At 35.3% G+C, this 21,539-nt stretch overlaps 1 non-coding gene across 1 annotated transcript; it reads left to right on the forward strand.

The window, feature by feature from the left end:
* The first annotated feature begins 972 nt into the window (after positions 1-972).
* LOC141688514 (small nucleolar RNA R71) lies at positions 973-1,079 on the forward strand. Its single transcript, XR_012561952.1, has one exon. It is a non-coding gene; the product is annotated as a small nucleolar RNA R71 (small nucleolar RNA).
* Positions 1,080-21,539: the final 20,460 nt, after the last annotated feature.

The raw sequence follows: 21,539 nt of genomic DNA on the forward strand, positions 1-21,539 counted from the left end.
ATTTCTCAAATTGCTTGTCCAGCTTTTTCTTCTGCAGCCGCTTAGGAAAAGGCGGTGGAGGATAGATCTGTTTCTCCCCTGTATTACCCTCAGGAGGAGTGTTCTCAACAGTATTCTTCCTTGGTTCCACTTCTACTTCCTGCTGCTCTACTTCTTTCTCAGCCCCAGCTTCTTCAGTCAACGCTTGAGTTTGTTCGGGATTTGCAACCTTTCCAGACCTCAAAGTGATTGCCTTTACCTGCTCCTTAGCTTCCCTCTTTCCTGGCACTTCAGTATCACTAGGTAGTGTACCAGGCTAACGATTTAGCAAGACATTGGCAATTTGCCCAATTTGATTTTACAAGGTCTTGATAGAAACTGCTTGACTCTTGCAACTAAACTTCAACTCCTCTAATTCAGATTTTTCATTAGCTTGTTACAGCTAAAGTTGATGTCTTGGTGCATATTGCGGTTGCTAAAAACCAGGGGGGTTGTATTACTTAGCTAGATACAGTTGATAAGGCTGTTGAACCGCATTCTGGAGCGTTGCTCCAACTGAAATTAAAATGATTGCGGTTGTTGAGATGATAAGTGGCTGGCACAGGTTGCTGCGAACGCTGAAAGTTGCTCACAAACTGAGATGATTCACTAGAAATTGCGCACTGATCAGTCTCATGGGTATCAGCACAAAGCTCATAGACAATAGCGATTTGATTAACCCCATAATTAGCCAAAGTATCCACCTTCATTGTCAAAGCCTTAAGTTGGGCAGCTATAGCAGTTGCTGCATCCAACTCCAAAATTCCTGCTACTTTTCCCTGAGTCAGTCTCTGGGAAGGATTCTGGCACTCATTAGCAACCATCAGTTCAATTAATTCATAAGCTTCATCATAGCTCTTAGCCCACAAGGCTCCTCCTGATGCTGCATCGAGCATGGGTCTCGAAGTAGCACCCAATCCATTGTAGAAACAGTTAATAATCATCCAATCAGGCATGCCATGGTGTGGGCACTTCCTTAGCATCTCCTTATATTGATCCCAAGCCTCACACAGAGATTCTCAAGTTTGCTGAGCAAACTGAGTAAGAGCATTCCTGATTGCAGCAGTCTTCGTCATAAGGAAGAATTTAGTGAGAAACTTTTGAGCAAGATCTTCCCAAGTGGTGATAGACCCTGCTGGTAGAGAATGTAACCAACACTTAGCTTTGTCCCTTAGAGAGAATGGGAAGAGTCGCAGCTTGATAGCATCTTCAGTCACATCATTGAACTTGAAAATGTCACAGATCTTGATGAAATCCCTGATGTGCATGTTGGGGTCTTCAGTAGGAGAACCCCCAAACTGAACTGAGTTTTGTATCATCTAAATTGTGCTTGACTTGATCTCAAAAGTGTTAACCCTGATGGTTTGACTGATGATGCTTGACTGAATGTCATTGATCTTAGGCTGAGAATAGTTCATCAAAGCCTTAGGATTTTCTGCTTGATCTCCCATCTCTACTAAAACTGGTTCCTCGACTTTCTCTTCTTCTTCTACCTTCTTTTCTTCTTCAAAAACTTCCTTTCGAACCACCACAACTTCTTCCTCGGCTTTATCCAGTGTTCTCTTACGAGTACGCGAATGCGTATGCATATACACTCGCTAGAGTACCTGAAATAAGACAAGGAAACAAAGAAGTAACAATGTCCGAGTCAATGAACTTTAATGATCACCGATGGAAAACACATAAACTAAAAGTTAACACAGCAGTCCCCGGCAGCGGCGCCAAAAACTTGTCAGTCGCTAAACACGCGCTAAATTACACGCAAGTATACGCGTTCACAAGTAGTATAAGATATAAATCAGATTCGTTCCCACATAGACTGGTTTGGTTAACTAATTAATTTATGCACTTAAGCAACAATGTATGGTTATTATTTAATGCTAAGATGATAACAAATTGAGGTTGATTATAACTAAGAATTAAACTAATAATTATAACAAAGGGAATAAGATTGATTGAAGTAATATATATGACAAACATGGGATTCTAATTTCAGTAAATACTTCATTCAATAGCCTTTTTGTTCTTAACCTTAGCATGTAATGGTGATGACACTAATCAGATAACATGAAACTGATAAACGCTAACTTTCGTTGCACGAATACCATACTACCAAACATCCACAAAAGAGATAGAAGCTGAATAGACACCAATTATATTGAGACCCTATATGTATAGAATTTGACAACATAATGGTTTAATCATAAGTTATCTATCTTGATTACACAGGGAGAGTAATATGGTTAAAATTACCCATGAATCATGCATAACAATAACACATGAACCTACGCTAGCATGGCAAGTATTAAATCCTTAAATTCACTTTCGCTTCATTAAGAATTAACACACTATCTTATAAGTTCGCGACGCTCATAAGACGAATACGAACAACCAATACTAGGTTATCATACAATCACCACACACTAAGGCATCAAAACAAATCAACTAAATAAATCCATAAATAACTCCGCTAGAACCCCACGATAACGATTAACCCATAATCGGACTCATCATCAATATGGGTTCCGATGAAAGCATAGTATAATAAACATAGTCTTTATAACGAATAATCAAACAAAGTTAACACAAGAGTATAAGTTCAACAAAATAAGAAACGAGCATCCAATATTACAACTCAAAATAAAGATTCACAAGAATAAACTAGATCGTCTTCGCCTTTGTTAAATTGTGCTATAGGTCTCTAGCCGTCTTCTCCTTAGCTCTGATATGTCTCTGACTTGATATCTTATGAAAAATGACCTAAAGTTGTTTATATAGCAGCCCCATGCAATGTAGAAGTCTTTCTCTCAAAAGCCAAGTAGAAACAGGATTCTGCTATCCCGACACGGCGCGGCCACGCGCTTGATCAGCGCGGGCTCGCTGGCTCTCTGATGCTTCGGCGCGGCCGCGCGCTTGATCAGTACGGGCGCGCTGGGCTTCTGCCAAAATTTTGACTTCTTCTTTTTCTTGTAGTTTTGAGTCAGTCTTCGCGAGCTTTATTCCTTGGACACCATCCTAACACCATATTAGCATCAAATCAATGCTAATTCACCTAATTCTCAGATTAATGTCTGAAATTCAAAAATACTAGAAAACACATTAAAACACCAATAACTTCAGTACAGATACACCAATTCAAAGCTTTACGAAGCGTAATAAAGTGTCATAAATGCCACTCAACAATAGCCTGCGATGAAACCCGGTTAGGATATTTGGAATGAGAAGACTCCAGAGGAGTTTGATTTGGATTTGATAGTAGCTACTCTGTGTGTGCCTGAGACTCACTGGAAGTTCAAGAGGGGCACGACTAATTATTCCAAGTTCCCTGCTTCATGTATGAACAGGTTTGCACGTGCATGGAATTGATTTATTTGTGCTAACATCATGCCATCTTCTCATGTGCATCATGTCACTGTGGAGCGTGCACGTTTGTTGTGGGGTATTCTGCAGGGTGATTATGTGGAACTTGATATGGTTATTCACCAAGGGATTCTGAGATTTGCAAGGGAGTACTACGGGTTCTATACCCTATGCGTCCATTGTGATGAAGCTGTGTGTGGCAGTTGGTATTCATTGGCCAGCACACAAGTAGCTCCGGATTCTGAGTGCTCCGATTGACAGCACCACTCTTTTGACGATGAAAGAGTGGGATGGAGGCAAGCCTGATTTAAAGAGACTTGGTTATTCTTTTGACCATCTGCCTGGTGGGAGGCCAGCTGTTGGGGCAGCTCAGTCGAGCAAAACAGCATAGAAATCTCACTTGGGTGAAAAGGCTGGTCCATCGCAGCAGGAGTAGGAGGAAGCAGGAGCAGATGTTAGAGTTGGTATGAGCATGGCGTAATATAGGCGTCTAGCGAGGAGGATGGATGTGATGCATGACATCAATAGTCGATTTGCACGTGATCTCACTCAGGCACTAGGGACTGCTTTTAGAGCCACATTTGTTAACATCCAGTGGCCAGTGTTTGGTGAGGACTCCATGTATCCACCTCCAAACACGCCTAACACTCCACCCGTTGGGTTGAGGATCCTGATTCCGAGTAGGTATGCCTGATTCCTTACTATTACCTTCACCGAGGACAGTGAAAATTTTAAGTTTGGGGGTAGTAGTTGAAGGAATATGTTTTGTGTGAGTCGCATGAGTCACATATAGTTTGCATATTCATGATAGTTTAGTTCATGTAGTTGCATATTTGCTATGTAGTAGTTTTTTTATTTTTGTAGTTTTTTATGATAGTTTGTTCATATAGTTTCATGCATTTGCATAATAACATGATCCTTTAGATAATTTTTACGGTTGATTTATGATATTGATGCTAGTGTAGTGATGTCGTATTTAGTGATGTTAAGTCTTGTCGAATGGATTTGCATGCTAGAGACAATTGTATTTCACTAAGTCTTATAGGTTGCTTGATGGCTAGATCATGGTCATGGTTTATTTGTTTGTCGAGGTTTAATCGCTTGTTTATATTTAGAATTTAGGATATTCTCTTAATAATATATTAACATGGATATTTAGAAATTGGAGAAAATTGGATTTCATTGCTAGTTGTTGTGGCTAGGTGTCAAATGGCTAGTAGCCAGCTCATTTCATAAGTGTTATGTATAATTGATCACAAGTGGGTTCTACTCGAGTTATTAAGTTCTTAGGGGACTTTGTGCCTAGTGACCTAAGGCTTGTATAGTCTGGGATCCGTTAACCTAACACTCACTACATGGGTACTATTGTATAAGTCTTTTGTGGACCTTACTCATTGCATGATCAAATAAGCATATTTATGTGATATGAATAAAAGCATGAATCCATATAAAACTCCAATATAATAATTGAAGTGTTATAAGTTGTTTTGAGTCTATCTTTTATTTTAACTATAACCTTGTGATTGATTTGATGAGTAGTGAGTCATGATTATTGATCTAGATTCGATGTTATATTTGTAAGCATTTGCACACACACGTCTCTGGTTTGTAGGTTGATTTGTGGGGTTTGATTGATCTTTATGCGAATAATTGCATTTGTTGAGATGTTGCTTATTGATTGGTTTAGTTATTCTATGGGGATCGTTGCATTCATATAGTTGCATTCATGCATTTTTATTTTATATTCTTTGAGTCTGTTTATGCTTGAGGACAAGCATCGATTCAAGTTTGGGGGTATGTGGCATTTATGACACTTTATAACACTTCATTAAAATTTGAATCGGTGTTTTTGTATTCAAGTTATTGGTGTTTTAATGTATTTTCTAGTGTTTTTGCATTTCAGGCATTAATCTGGAATTCAGGTGAATTAGCATTGATTTGATGCTAATATGGTTTTAGGATGGTGTCCAAGGAATTAAGCTCGTGAAGACCAACTCATTGCAGCAAGAAATGAATAAAAGAAGAATTTTCTCCAGAAGGTCGGCATGCCCGCGCTATCATAGCGCGGCCGCGCCGGGTCGGGATTTCTGAATCCTGATTCTTATGGGCTTTTGATTGGAGGACTTCTACTACGCATGGACTGCTATATATACCTACATAAAGGTCATTTTTAAGGGAGAGACATACCATAGCACAAGGAGAATGCGTAAGAAGACCGTTTTAGCATAATTCAACGAAGGCGAAGAAGATCTAGTTTATACTTGTGATTCTTTGTTCTAAGTTGTAACTTTGGATGCTAGTTTTCTTATTCGTGAACCTATACTTTTGTTTCGTACTTGGTTTATTATTTATTCAGTATAAAGACTACGTTTATTATACCATGCTTTCATCGGAACCACGTTGATGATGAGTCCGATTATGGGCTAATCGTTATTGTGGGGTTCTAGTGGATTTGTTTATGGATTTCTTTAGTTAATTTGTTTCGATACTTTAGTGTGTGGTGATTGTTTGATAACCTAGTTTTGATTGTGCTTATTCGTCTTATGAGCGTTGCGAACTTATAAGATAGTGTGTTAATTCTTAATGAAGCGAAAGTGAATTTAAGGATTTAATACTTGTCATGCTAGCGTAGGTTAATGTGTTATTGTTATGCATGATTCGTAGGTAATTTTAACCATCTTACTTGCCCTATGTAATCACGATAGATAACTTGTGCATTAAACCTTTATGTTGTTAAATTCTATAGACATATAGGGTCTCAATATAATTGGTGTCTATTCAGCTTCTATCTCTTTTGTGGATGTCTGGTAGTATGGTATTCGTACAACGAAAGTTGGTGTTTATCAGTTTCGTGTTATCTGATTAGTGTCATCACCATTACATGCTAAGGTTAAGAACGACAAGGCTATTGATTGAAGTATTTAATGAAGTTAGAATCCCATGTTTGTGTCATATATTATTCAACTCTCTTTAATCTCTTAGTTAATGTTCTCTAGTATAATTCTCAATAGTTTATCGTAGTATAATCAAAACCCAAATTGTTATTCATCTTAGCATTGAATAATAGCCATATCATTGTTACATAAGTGCATAAACCACATAGTTAACCTAAACCAGTCTCTGTGGGAACGAACTAGAAATAATTCTATATTACTTGCGATCACGTATACTTGCGTGAATTATTAGTGCGTGCTTAGCGACTAACAGTTCCCAACACTGCTTGGGTAGCTAAACACACTTAATCCTTATTGTGTGCAGGGTAAAGTGAAGAAGGTCATATGGATCATAGATAGTGGATGCTCCAGGCACATGACAGGTGATAAAGCCGTGCTATCATAATTTGAGGAGATGGTTGGCCGATTGATAACTCTTGGAAACAACAGCAAAGGATTCACAATGGGATATGGCAAGTTCGTTTCTGGAAATGTTGTCATTGAAGATGAAGCACTGGTAGCTGGTCTTGAGGTGAATCTCCTGAGTGTCAGTCAATTCACAGATAGAGGATTCAAGGTTTTATTTGACAAAGGAGAATGCTCAATTATCAGCAAAAAGACCGGTGAAGTTGCTTTGAAATGAGCAAGAAAGGGAAGCTTGTTTGTTACAGATTTGTACTCAGCAAATAAGGATGGAATCTTATGCTTCTACACCAAGGCATCTATTAAGCAAAGCAAGTTGTGGCACAAGAAGCTCTCTCACCTGAATTATAAAGCAATTAATACCTTGGTGAAAAAGTAATTAGTGAGAGACATGCCAAATCTGGAATATTCTCAAGATGAAGTTTGTGAGGCTTGTCAAAAATGTAAAATGAAAAGGTCTAGTCACAAAAGCAAAGTTGTGAATTCCATAAGTGCACTTTTGCAACTTATTCACATGGACCTGTTTGGACCAGTTAGTGTCTTATCAATCTCTAGAAATAAATATGCATTTGTAATGGTGGATGACTACTCAAGGTACACATGGGTAGAGTTTATGCATTTAAAGGATGAAATTCCACACATCATTATTGAACACATCAAAAAAATTGAGAAGCAGACTGAAGATCAGAATTGTGTGAAAAGATTAAGTAGTGATAATGGCACATAATTCAGAAATACAATCTTAACTGAATTCTGCAAAGGCAAGGGTATTGTTCTAGAGTTCTCAGCTGCAAGGACACCTCAACAAAATGGGGTAGTTGAAAGAAAGAATAGAATTCTAGTTGAGGCTGCTAGAACAATGCTGCAAGATGCTAATTTGCTAACAAGTTTTTGGGAAGAAGCTCTCAACATTACATGATACACTCAAAATAGATATTTCATCAACAAAAATCTTGGTAAGTCACCCTACTCAATCTTATCAAAAAGGAAGCCTACTATGAAAAATATGCATGTGTTTGGAAGCAAGTGCTTTATTCTAAAAGACAACTCTGTATATATGGGAAAATTTGAATCTAAAGTTTTTGAAACAATTTTTATGGGACATTCATCGGAAAGAACTTCCTACAGAGTCTATGTCTTTGAACAAAAGAAAATTATGGAAAACAATCTTCTCATAAATTGGGGGAGAATGTTGTGCAAGACATGCATGTATAATAACAAGACTAGGTCACATTGACAACCCTGAGATTTAGTTATTTGATAATCAATTTTGTATTCTGTATTATATTTCTTGAGTCTTTGAAAAGGTTAGAAGATTAGACTGAAGTATTTTTCTGTGAACAGATTCAAGCTAAGGAATAAACTCTGGAAGAAGATCAAGCCATGATCATGCCACAGAGAAAAGTGTGGAATCTTGGAGTTGAATAACACTATTTTATGAAAAATGTTCTAAGTGAAGATATTGACAAGTCACAGATCAAGTTATATCGAGAAGTCATTCGAGAAGTCCATAATGACTTATCGAGAAGTCCAAAATGGCTTATAGAGAAGTCTCGGAGATATTGATAAGTCAAATGAAGATGTAGAGAACTGGAGATATCGACAAGTCCTTTATACATGTAGAGAACTCAGAGATATCAAAAAGTCAAATAAAGATGTGAAGAATTGGAGATATTGACAAGTCAATTTCTTATTAGAGATCTCAGAGATATCGACAAGTCAAAATGTGTATGTAGAGATCTCAGAGATATCGACAAGTCATTTCTACATGTAGATATCTCAGACATATCGACAAGTCATTTCACATGCAAATATCAAGAGACTTCGACAAGTCAAATATACATATAGAGAACTCAGAGATCTCGATAAGTCATTATACTTATCGAGATGTTACTTCTCTATAGAACAAACTGGAGATCTCGATATGCTTCTCAAATACAGAATGCAGACAAGTTCCAGTTTCAAGATTATCAAGTCAATAAATGATCTATTCACTAGATTGAAAAGTCTACCAAGTTGCTGGGAGAATATAAGATCAAGTTCCAAGATTAACTGGACAAAGGATGGTCACAAACCTGCAAGATTCTGCACAGATTTGCTAAGCTAGAAATGGAAATAGAAAAAGGTTGCTTTAGAAAGTAGTTTAGTACATTTTAATGCAAGGCTTGTAAACTCGTGTTGCTAGTGTATAAAGCATGCACTAGTCCTTAACTTAGGAGTAACAAATATATTCATATTTTCTTGTATTCTCTCAAGGAAGAAGCCGAGTTCTTATATTTTTAAGAACACCAAATTTGTAGCAAGACAAACTTAATTAATACAAATTAAATGAGTTTTGAAATATTGTGCTTGTTGTTTTATTTCTGTTAACACAATATCTCTGCAAATATAAACTGCTTTGTTCACACAATATCCAAACAAGTTTAAAAAAGGTAAAAATCCAAAGAAACATATTCACCCCCCATCTGTGTTGTACTCAATATCTGACACAATTGTTTACTCATTTCCATCAGCTTCTTCAACATCTATTGCAGCCTTGCGAGGAACATGAGGTCCTCTCTCTATGCAGTCAACATATCTTTCATCTTGAAAGAGTAGATGAAGGTGCATCTTCACTTTCCAGTGATGATAGTTGTCTTTGTTCGGAATTGGGATCTTCACTCCAACATCCTTTCTACTCATGTTATTAGATTGTTTGATCTTTAAACTCTTAGTGTGTCAAGAGCTTGCTCTGATACCAATTGTTATTCCCTAACAATCTAACAACAGAATTATAGAAGGGGGGTTGAATGGAATTCTGGTTTCTTTTGGAAATTTAAAAACTCTTTTAAATATGTTAGTCCCTAACAATGCAACAAGAATTACAGAAGGGGGGTTGAATAGAATTCTTGAACCTTTTTCAAAAATATAAAATGTTCTATCTGAATAATATATAAGTGTTTGATTTGCAAAGTGCGGAATAAGAAGTTAGTAAAATCAAAACACAAGTAATTAAAAACACAAGTCTTTAAAAACTTTCTGGTGGATTTGAATGTATCCACCAGAGATATATATTATATCAAGAGAACTCTGTGTAGCAAGATTAGCTCACAGCTGTTTACAAATATAAACAACTAAGTTTACAGAGAAATGCTAAGGATGCAGCTTACAATTGTTTCTCTGAGATAATGTTCTTAGTCTCTCTTTTTTTTCTATTTGCTACTTCTTGGTTTATATATCACCAAGATTACAAAGTAATAAGACAAGATAATAAAACAAAACCTATCAAGTCTAATACTATGCTGCTTCATTACTCTATTCCAACATCTTTGAATATCTTCATAATAGCATGGAAATGGCAATGCTTATTTGTTCTCTAAAACCCAGTTGAATAGGCTTCCACATTCCTTTTGCATACACTCGACGCATGTGACTGTGTTGTCACTGTCAACAGATGTTTGAATTGATTATCCGTCGGGTGCATGATCATCCGTCGGGTTGCCTTGTTGATCATCCATCGAGTGGCATTGTTGTTTATCCGTCGGGTAGCTATCTGGCACTTGACTTCATTTCATTTATGCAGAATTACAAGACATCATCTATGTACAATTAATCAACCTATTCTGCATATCTAATTAAAGTCAACATGACTTGAGTGCTACTACAGAATCTAAACAATGTGTATGCAAAAATGTGCTACAGACTCATTATTACACAAGCTACTCACTCGATGGATAATAAATCATCATCCGTCGGGACTATATTGAGTCATCCGTCGGGACTATATTCCTTATCCGTCGAGTGCTACATTTTTCACTAAATAAAATCTACTAAGGGTTTTGTTAATGAAATCATCAAGTTCACAACATATCCATAATAAAATATATATAACCGTGAATAAATATGCAGTAGTGCGGATTAAAAGAATTCAAGTATTCAAATACAAAGTACATAAACACGACTATTTAAAAAAATTCTGGTGGATTGATCATTCTACCAGATATATATATAAAGATTAGAGAAATATGTGATGCAAGATGCACACAGCTGCTTACAAGTGTTTTTCAAAGATGAATAGAGAAAATTCCTAACAGATATAGGTTTTCCTATTTTTTGTTCAAATCGCTTAGTTAACTACTTGCTACTCTTGGTTTATATACTACCAAATTACATATAAATAAGACAAACAGTGAAAATAAGTATCTAATTCTATTCACATGTTGCTTCATTTCTCTATCCAGTATATTTGAATATCTTTAGTTAAGCATGGAAATGGAAATGTTTCTTTGTTCTTTAAAACCTGCAAACATGCTGCTACATTCCTTTTGTATACAATCAACCCATGTGACTGACAAGTCACTTTCAACTGCTATTTGAATTTGTTATCCATCAAGACTTCAGTATTATCCGTCGATACTTAACTTGAATTATCTGTTTAGTCTCTAATAGATTATCCGTTGAAAGTGTCTTGAGACATCCGTCGAGGCTTTGTAGTTTATCCGTTGAAAGTCTTTCCATAACAGTTGATACTCTTTCACTTATGCAAAATTATAAGGCATATCCTATTTATAATTAGCCAATCTATTTTGCATATCTTGATAGTAGTCAACATGACTTAGAATTTTCAACAACTTTTAAACCTCTAAGTAATTATAGTATACAGAAACGTGTTACAAAAACTTATTGAAATATAAGCTACTCTATCAACAGATTAACAAGTTTGGTTATCCCTTGATAGTTATAAAAAAAAAATTAAATCTAAGGTGTTTTGGTGAATTATCAACAAGCCTATAGCATATTCCTAACACATTATCCACTCCTCAATCTCAGCAAATCAAACAACTCTCCAGTCCCAACTAATGAACTGCAATCCCCCCCCCCGTAATTGGTAATGGTGATTGGGCATCAAGGAATGCCTCGCCTCGTAACCCTATATAAATGCTAATACTCGACAAAGTCATAGTGTAAGAGGGTAACCTAATTCAAGCTGCATAATATGCCTCCCAGTCCTCTAAAAAAACATCCAAATCTCCATTTAAAGTCTCGTTAGACTGGTGAAAATGGGCATAAAAGGCCCAGTTAACATGATACGCCTGAACATCGTCAAACTCACCCTGATAATATGGTAAGATATGGTGAGGCACCCTTACTTGTATGCCCATGCCATTTCCCCGAAACCAATTTCTCCCATGTCAAGTCATCAATATCCGTGTCCTCCTTCTTATTCACAATCTTAAATGCCTTCCCCTTCACATTCTAATTTCATTTCCCCTTTGGCTTCCCCTCACTACCCAACTCCATAGGCAATTCCCCCTTCCCTTTTACATTCTTTTTCCCTTCCGCATTCGCATTCCCTTCGCATTTACTACCCTCATCCTGAGACAAAATCCCCTTCCTCTTCGACATTAAACATCTCGCCCAATACTCAACTACATGATGGTTATCCCGCTCAGGACCCGAAACAGGAAGCCGAATACAAAAATGATTATAAGATCAAATTATTAATAACCAGAGGCAGTTACTAATAGACTGCGCTCCATTATGTGAAACATGTTCCAACCCCCTTGTTTGATATGAAAGAACCACAGAACCCCAAGAATATGAACTAACACAACTTATTCAGGAAAGAGAAGTGTTATACCTAGGGTGAACCATATTGTTACCACCAGTAGAAAAATAATTGAACCCACTAGAACCATCAAATACATATGTGTATGAATAGCAATTCTGACCGGATCATCACATGGATCAACACGCATGTACCGCATATACAACCATCTATACTTGAGACCTTCACTCTTATCAAAAGGTACATCGGCTTCCTTCCCTGTAAGGTCCTCAAACCAATACATAGCAATATTGGATCCAGGGCTACTGATAATACTACCAATCAAAGGCCGACCAATAACAGACAAACCCGGAATGTAATATACGTCCTCCAAAGTTACTGTCATCTCACCCTACCTCATTAAAAACTTGTTAGTCTCAGGGCGCCAATGCTTTACCAGGGCTGTAATGAGAGTGTTATCCATCTGAAGAGCCACATCATTATTAGCAGACACACCAAACCTTGTCAAAAATAACAAGTTCCTTTGTGCCTTCGAAAGCGCCAAAGTACGCATATTCCTACCATAATAGGACTTCAACATACCCTTATCATCCTCATCCTTAACATCCTCATTAACATGATATGCGTTGTTGAAGATAACAGTCTGACTAATAGGCCCCGATAAAATTTCATCCATCCTGAAACATTAAATATAAAACTAAATATTACTCTACATTACTTTATAAAATAAAATGGTAAAAAGAGAAAAATAATACGAAAAAAATACAAGATAATAAAAAAATTATTTAACATAAAAATCATTATAAAACAATACAAGACAACTATCATATTCAATAAACAGCCCATTAAGGTTCAAATAAGAATACTAACATCCAACATTACACTAATTAAACATTGACATGTTTATATATAATAATTAACATTGAGATTTCTATTCCAAACATATTGTAATGGAAAAGCTTTGCTAACACACAATCACAATCACTCCCATAAATGTTCTTAAATTTATACTAGTAATATTAAAGCTCGAATTGTATTATTTTTTTGTTAAAGTGGTGAGTTTATAAAATTTTGATAACATTGAATGAGGAATTTATTTATGGAATAGATTTATTGTGTGAAGAACTTTGCCTTTTAGACATTAGAAAGTGTAATTGTCTATGGCATTTACATATTTAGAAAGTGTGATTGTCTATAGGCTTTCTTTGATCTGTTCAGTTTAAAGATAATGAAGAGCTTATCATTTTATATAACTTTGTTTTTGGTTGGTTTTGTTTGAGACTTACGGAAGAGATTATTGATCTTGTTGGATGAGTGAGGCATGTCGTAATATGATTAAGTTTTTCGAAAAATCACTTATCTGTAAGGACACTAGACTTTAAAGTAGGTTGAATTAGTTCCAAATTTTTCGATTGAGAGTGGTGCTCTTTTCTTGTACACGTGTTTGAAAGTTTTGTGCCTCCAATATTGTACCAAATTGGGTTTGATGTATATTTCATTATCTTGTATCTTTTAAGAGGTAATGTTGAATCAAATTGGGTTTGATGGTGTATACTCGAAAGGTAATATTGTACCAAATTGGGTTTGATGGTGTATATCATTCTCTTGTGCCTTTTGAGAGGTAATGTTGTACCAAATATACCATTATATATTATGGGGGTGGGCATATCGAACATGTATTTTAAAAATATTTTATTATTAAAATAAACATCAATATGGATTAAACATATGTATGCATTTTATAATGTCCGAGGGGCATGAAAAAATAAAATATATCAAAATTTGAAAGAAGAAATTAAGCGACATATCTAAAAAGCTAGTTCTATCACTAGGTTATGGGTTTTTTTTAAAAAGGTCTTTTTATAAAAGTAGTATTTTATCTTTACATAAAAAATAATGTATTCAGTTAAAGGTTACTTATTAAGTTTAAATTAAATTCTTACTTTGGAACATAACTTATTAAATTAAGAATAAGAGAATTAAATTAGAATTTTTTTTTATCTCTTGTCAACAACAATACTCTTAAAATCTTGGAAATTTTCGACTGTTCTTAAGCAAATCACGAGTTTAAAATATAACGTATTAGTTTGTTCTTGCTTAAATTATTAATAGGATTTTAGGTGTATTGTAAATAGTTGTTTGACTCTATTTTAATATTAAGGTTATTAAAAGCTAATGAACAATTGTGCATTTTAACATATATCACCAATTAGGAAAGTAATTGTTGTCACTACACCATATATGGTCTATTGCAACACCAAAAAAGTGTATTAAAAGACCATAAATGTGTTATAATAGAGGTTTTTGCAATGTTTTTGCTAAAATTCAGCGTTGCATTTATTGCCGTTGCAATAGACACCTATAACAACGTTTGTTGTACTTATTGCAACATTTTAATACATCACAATAACCTTCTTTATTGTAACAATTTGTCCAGTTTTAGTTACACTTTTATGATATTGCAATAAACTACTGTAATATACTTCTGTAATATTTTTTAGTTTAATGTGTTACAAAAGTCCATTTATTGCAAAATTTTCATGTAACACTTTTTCCGTATTGACATACTTTTTGTTTTTAGCAACATTTATTTGCAACACTTTGTATTAGTCTAAGTTGCAATATCCTATTTGAAATGTCAATAACCATCCCGGAATCACATAAACCAGATTTTATATATTCTAAATCTGCAGATGGCAAATCCAACAAAATACATAATAATTTACACCAAGTACTCTTTCTCTATACTGGGACTTTCAACACTATTAGTTGAAGAACTAAGCAATAGTAAATTACTTGATAGTATGGCTTTTATATAAACTTAATCAACTAGTATCTTCAACCATTCACTATCTCAAACACAACGATAGATGGAAATTTTAAGTAATTCGAAACACTTAGTTGTCTATCGCTGCATTTTAACGCCGCTGAAGGTAGATCTTGATGCCACCATTTCACTTAATGACATCTTCTTCTTTGGCCCAAGGTCTGGTCTTTTCAATCAAATTCTTGTATATGCGGATGATCAGGGATGCATGCACGGACAGGAATTGCACACAATAGGAGAAGTGATTCTATGGAAATATGGGTCTTCCCCGGAATCTGATGAAGATGTCACAAACCCGCGGGATCTTGATCTTGGCTTGAATATGTAAATTTCAACTTTTTTGGGGCTCTCATCAAAGAAAGTATATTTAGTATCAAAAGAAGCTGAAGACATTTTGCTATGAAAATCATTTCTCTTCTCCAGCCTTTCCTGATATACATAATAATTATTAAGAAGAACTTGTTACTATTTAGCATAATAAATATAAGAGAGTATACCACTTTTATTTGAATATAAGAGCCCTCTGAAATCTTGCAGCAAAAATGTGAATTTGGAATCTCTGTAAGGGATATGTCACTGCTTTCTTGTTTGGGTAACCTCTGCGAGAATGTTTATCAAGTTCCTGTAGATATCACAAATTCATGATGGTTCTATAATAATCAATAATATAGCTAAAACCCTTAATCTATTATAGATTTCAAAGTTCCTATAAACATGATTTCAAAGTTAAACCAACAATCTATAGTCCATCAAACTAAATCCATATATTGAATTATTTATCATGAGACAAACTTCACCTGCTGGTTGGTCAAATTGAAATCATGTTTATAGTAGTTGACTGTCATTGTTAGGTCACACACACTGTAGAAGGGGGTTGAATACAGTGTATACTACAATCAAATTGAATTAAGAACACAAGTATGAAACACATAATAATCTTATTAATAAAATAATATTACAATGGAACCGTTCTCTCTCAGTGATGAACAAATATCACGAGAGCTGCTAGGGTTACAATGAATAATATTCTCGATTAAGATAACACTTATAGTGTAAACCCTATGGTGTGTTTATATAGATACACAGTTACAAGATAAACTTCTAATTGATATCGAACATAAGTCTGCATCCTAAAATATATCAAATAGTTATCTTTTCCTCCAAGTATTCTATTCGTCATCGAATTCTTCTCCATGCATATCTCTTCTTGTGTTTGCCTTAATCTTCTTTCCTTCAACCAGCCACCTTCATTATCTGAACGTCTTCTTAAGTCCTGATATTATCTCCTGATAAATATCTTTTGATATCTTAAGTTTGGATAACTTAAGTTCTGATATCTTAAGTTCTGACTTTAGTATAAGTATTGATTTCCAGTTAAGTCCTGATTTGTCATGTTAGTTAAGATCTAAAAAAACTAAACACAAATCATTATTAGACATGACATCACAAATATATCTAACAATCTCCCCCAACTTGTAAATTAGCATAATATAAAAGTTCAATAGATATTTGATGATGTCAAAAACATTAAGTACAAATGTATATGAGAATTTGACTAAGTAACTACAACTCGCAGTCCTGGTAGCTTTTACCATCCTCAAAGTCTGATATCAGCTTTAGCCTATATATCCTTCAAAATTTATCAGCTATAGTTCTTGACTTGGCTTCAGTGTGTAATCTCTTTAATGTCAGGAGTTGTTCTGAGATAGTTCTTCAACAGACTTCTCTCAGCATATTCAAGTTCATTCTGCATTCTCCTTTTTGCATCTTTAAGTTCAACTGTATCTTCACCTGTTTGAAAGATAGCAGCCCTGAGATCATTTATTTTTGCTTTCCTTATATCCTGATCCAGTCTGATAACATAGGCTTTATCAGACTCTAGATTGAATTCAAGACCTTTAATACCAAAAAATATAGTGATGATTTTAGCGGTATTAGGCTTCATCTCAACTATATCACCATTGTGAGCTTTGTACTTAGGATAATATGGTCTGTTAGACTTTACAGAGTAAAGTTTCTTCTGCCTTTGAATATCAGATTTTAAGTAACTGGCAGCACCATCTGTTGACCTGTTTTTCACTTGAAGTAAAAATAGCACATGTTGCAATTCTTCAAAGTACTTTAAACGAATAGCATTCTTTCTAATCTGGAATACCCTCCCATCTGTCATGAAATATAACATGATATCTTCTTTCAATACAGAGTGGTAAACCATTTGTACAGACTCCAGTTGATTCAATCTTTCAGGAGTTGTTCCCACTCCTGGTTCACTCAAAGAAGTTGGATCAGAGGTAGTATTATTTACTCTCTTTTCTTTAGAACTACCCAATCCTGATTTGTCTCTAGCTTTCTTTCCTCGAATAACTCTTGCTTCAAATCCACTTGATGTAGTCTTCAAAGGTTGAGTAGATTGTTGAGCTTTAGTAAACCCAGGTAGTAGAATTTTTGAAGATTTAACATGAGCAATGTCAGAGGTTTCCTTTCCTTTATCTTCTGATATCAAGCCAACTTGAGCTCTATCAGAGGTTGCTTGCTTCATTGTCATATCAGAATTTACTAAGTCCGGATCTTGAACAACATGAGCTCTGTCAGAGGTTGTTTGAATATTCTTCTTCTTCAAAATCAGACTAGTATCTTCATCAGAATTTACTTCCAGATCCATAATTGGCATATAAACCTTTACAGGTTCATCAACTTTTGCTTTGCCCTTGAATCTTGGGTCTACCTCTACTTGTGATTTGGCTTTGGATTCATATTTGGTTGCCTCAGAGTTTGTCTTCTCTTTAATCACAATGCCCTTAGGCTTTGGAGGTTTCTTTGCAGTAATAGAAGCTGTAGACTTGAATTTGTCATTTTCTGCTTTAAGTCTGGCTTCTTCTTTCTTTAGACTTTCAAAGTCCATTCCTGGATTGTCTTTGAGAAATAATCTTTTTGAAATTTCTTCATCCAGCTTCTGTAACTTGGGGTCTTGATAGTATACTGATGTTTCCTTCCCCTTAAGTTTTAGTGTCTGCATAAACTTTTGTGATTCTTGACTTTCACAATGTATCAGAACATTAGGCTTAGTCAGAACTTACTTATCATAACTTTTTCTTCTATCAGCATCAGAACTTGATCTCTGTGTAGAAGTTCCTGCTTTCCTGGATGAAAAGCCTTTGCCTTGTCCATGATCTCTACCCCTTTCAGAGTTTCCCTGGTCATCATTTCCATCATCTTTTTTCTTCAGTGCTATATCAGATTTGCGTTTGGACTTAATCACTTTCTCCCCCTTTTTGGCATTATCAGGTAATAGGAGAGAGAGAAGTAATTCCACTGAAGATTGGATTTCATTTAGTTGAACTTGTTGAGAAGCTTGATTCTTTAGTACTTCATCAATCTGAGCTTGATGTTTCTCCTGAGCTTTCTCAATAGCCTCAACTCTGTTAAAGGTAGGCTTGAAAAACCTGTTCTTATCCAGTTTAACATTCATGTCTTGCTGAATCAGGGTTTCTTGAATTTTGTTCACCTTGGCTTGAGTTATTGAGTGTTGACCTTGAAGGTGCCTTGTACTCAATGCAGTAACTCTGAGTTGTGCTTTGAAATCATCATCCACCAGCATCTCATCAGCTTTAGCCAGGTGCTCAGCAAGAATATTTGTAGTAGGAACAAAATCAACTTTGTTCCACTCCTTTATCCATTCTTTTCCTCTGGGAGTTTCACTCCAAGATACTGGTGCATCCCCTCTTACAAATTTTTTAATCAAATCAGCTTTATTAACTGCTGGTAGAGGTGCATGTCCTGAAGGACCAGCTACATCAGCATTTTCATTTATAGCAGCTTCACCAGTATTTTCAGCATTTGCAGTATCAGAACTTACAGAGCCTGCAGAATCAGCTTCCTCTGATAAAATGATAGTGTGTGAGGCTAGAGAGGTTTCAAAATCATCCTCTAAGTTCTGATCAACATCCAAATTCTGATGTTTACCTAATATCTGATCTTCATCATCTGGATTCAGAAGAGGTGTTGTTGGAATATCTGCATTGATATCAGCATCTAAAATTGGTGTTGTTGGTGGTGTTTTTTGAGGAATGGTTGGAGCTTCCAAGTACAGAACCTCAGGCACAAACAAGTTATGAATATCTATTTCAGCAATTATACCTGGGTTTTCAGCATGTACTTGTTGAAGGATAGGAGACACAGGAGGTGTAGGCACTCAGTCTTGAGCAGTGTCTTGAATTGGTGACAATGGAGGTATATATTCAGTGGCTTCAGCAAATTCTGGTTGTGTAGATGGAAGGGATTCAATCACAATTGGCTCTTTTGGAATCAGAGATTCCTGATCCCCTTCCTTAGTTGCTGCTTCCACATCCTTTAAATCTGACTCAACTGTGTCCCTGTTAGCTCTTTGTTTCTTCCATCTCTTCAAGGGTGGAGAGACTTTGGGAGCTTTGTCATCAGAATTTCTCTTTCTAAGCCTTTTGAGGGGCCTAGAACTCCCAGTTTCCTTTATTTTCTGAGGAGAAACTTCCTCAGCTGCTTTTGTAACAGGTTCTGATGTTTGAACCTGTGCATCATCTTCTGATTCATCTCTCAGAATCATCCTCCTTCTCTTTTGTTGTGTCTGAGGTACAGTCTTTGTCCTCTTTGCTCTAGAAGAAGAAGGCTTCACTTATTTCCTCAAACCATCAAAATTTATTATTGACCATTATTAAATCAAAACATTCATCATAGGATAAAGTTAAAAACGATGAAGTAAAGATTAATAAATTGCAATTAAAACATGCACAGTCACATAATTTGAGAAACAAGGACCAAATCTTGTAATTTAAAGTAAATTTCATTAATATATCAGATGAGTACATTTCCTGAAATCTATCAATTACATGCAAAAATTACAAGATATTCCTATTCTAAGAATTCTTAACATCAACAGCCTTAGTGCTAGTCTAAGAAGACCTAACGACTAGCTCCTTCTGCTGCTGACAAAAAGCACTGCAAGATGGATGATCCGTTCTTGCTGACGGAGAGCTTCTCTCCTTTCCTCTTCCAGACGATCACAATGGAGATGATAGTCCATATAAAAGAATAAGAGGTCTGTGTGAACCTCTTGTGGAACTGAGTTCCAGATCTCTTCAGGAATGACAGTTACATGCCACTCCCGTCGCAAATCATCACAACTCAACTCGATATTAAAAGTATCATAGTTCAGGAGCAAGTTGAAACGAACCATGTTTTTGATGAGTATGTAAAAAGAGTGAGTTTGTGAGAAAATGGAAGATGTATTGGCTGGAATGAATAGTTGGTTTAAATAGCCAATAGAATACCAAGAGACGCGAGGAGTATTTAATAATTATAAGTAAAAATAATGATACCTCGTTTCCCTAGACCAATGTGTAATAATAACAGTCAGTAAATGATCTAAAGCCAGGGTTAATGGGCACGAGAAATAATAAAAATTACTATGTACATGCAGTTTTTTTAAAAAAAACTGTTCCCACTAAATAAATGATTATGATTGTCTTTATCTCACGTAATCCAATATTCTGATAAATTATAACCGTTCAAGTAGTGACCAAAAATAAATCAAGTAAATAAATTCTGCCACGTAAGCATCATAACTTGATTATTATCAGAATTTAAAGGTCATCAGAATATGGCTTCTTTACTCAAAAAGTGAATGTTTATTTCTGTAATTCTTCACACAAATACTGATATGGTTTCAACAGAACTTAATCATCAGAACTTGTCCTCGGAATTTATGTAACTGACACTTAAACTGTTCATCTAAAACAACATTGATCACCACAGTAATTTTCATCATTCATATGGAGTGTAAGTGTGTGCATTAAGCTAAATATCAGACAAAGAGTAAAGTCTGATTCACTTCAGTACATCTTAGAAATAAGGCATAACTAAGAACTTTGCTTAAAATATGTCATTAGTCTGAAGTCTACTCTAGAATGAGTTCATGCATGAGTCCACCTCAACTGTTTTATGCTCATTTTATGCATCTTTTGAAATTCCTTTTTACAGTGGCTTTTCAGTGTAAGTGAGTCACGACTGCTTATCAGAATTTATGCTATTATCAAAGTATTTCTCCAGTAATCAGAGAATGTGAAAAGTCATCAAGAAAATTTTATTTTGGTTTTCTAATGCATATTACTTAATACCAGCAATGCACTTGGGTCTTCCCTTCCACATATATTTTTCTCTAGATCTCAAAGGAGTACCTGATATTTATTTCTTTTCTTTTCTTTTTTTCTTTAGATAAGTGAGGCTTATCAGCACTTAGTACATCCATAAGATTTACCAACATCAGAACTTAACAGATAAGAAGCACTATTCTAGTTTTTGACTTAGTAATAAGATACACAAAGTAAACTTAACTAAGCTCAATATCAGAATTTTCTTGTGTTAAAAAATTTCCACATAAACAATTACTTCAAACATG

The sequence above is a fragment of the Apium graveolens genome, chromosome 9, assembly GCF_009905375.1.
Source record: "Apium graveolens cultivar Ventura chromosome 9, ASM990537v1, whole genome shotgun sequence".
Taxonomy (NCBI): Eukaryota; Viridiplantae; Streptophyta; class Magnoliopsida; order Apiales; family Apiaceae; genus Apium; species Apium graveolens.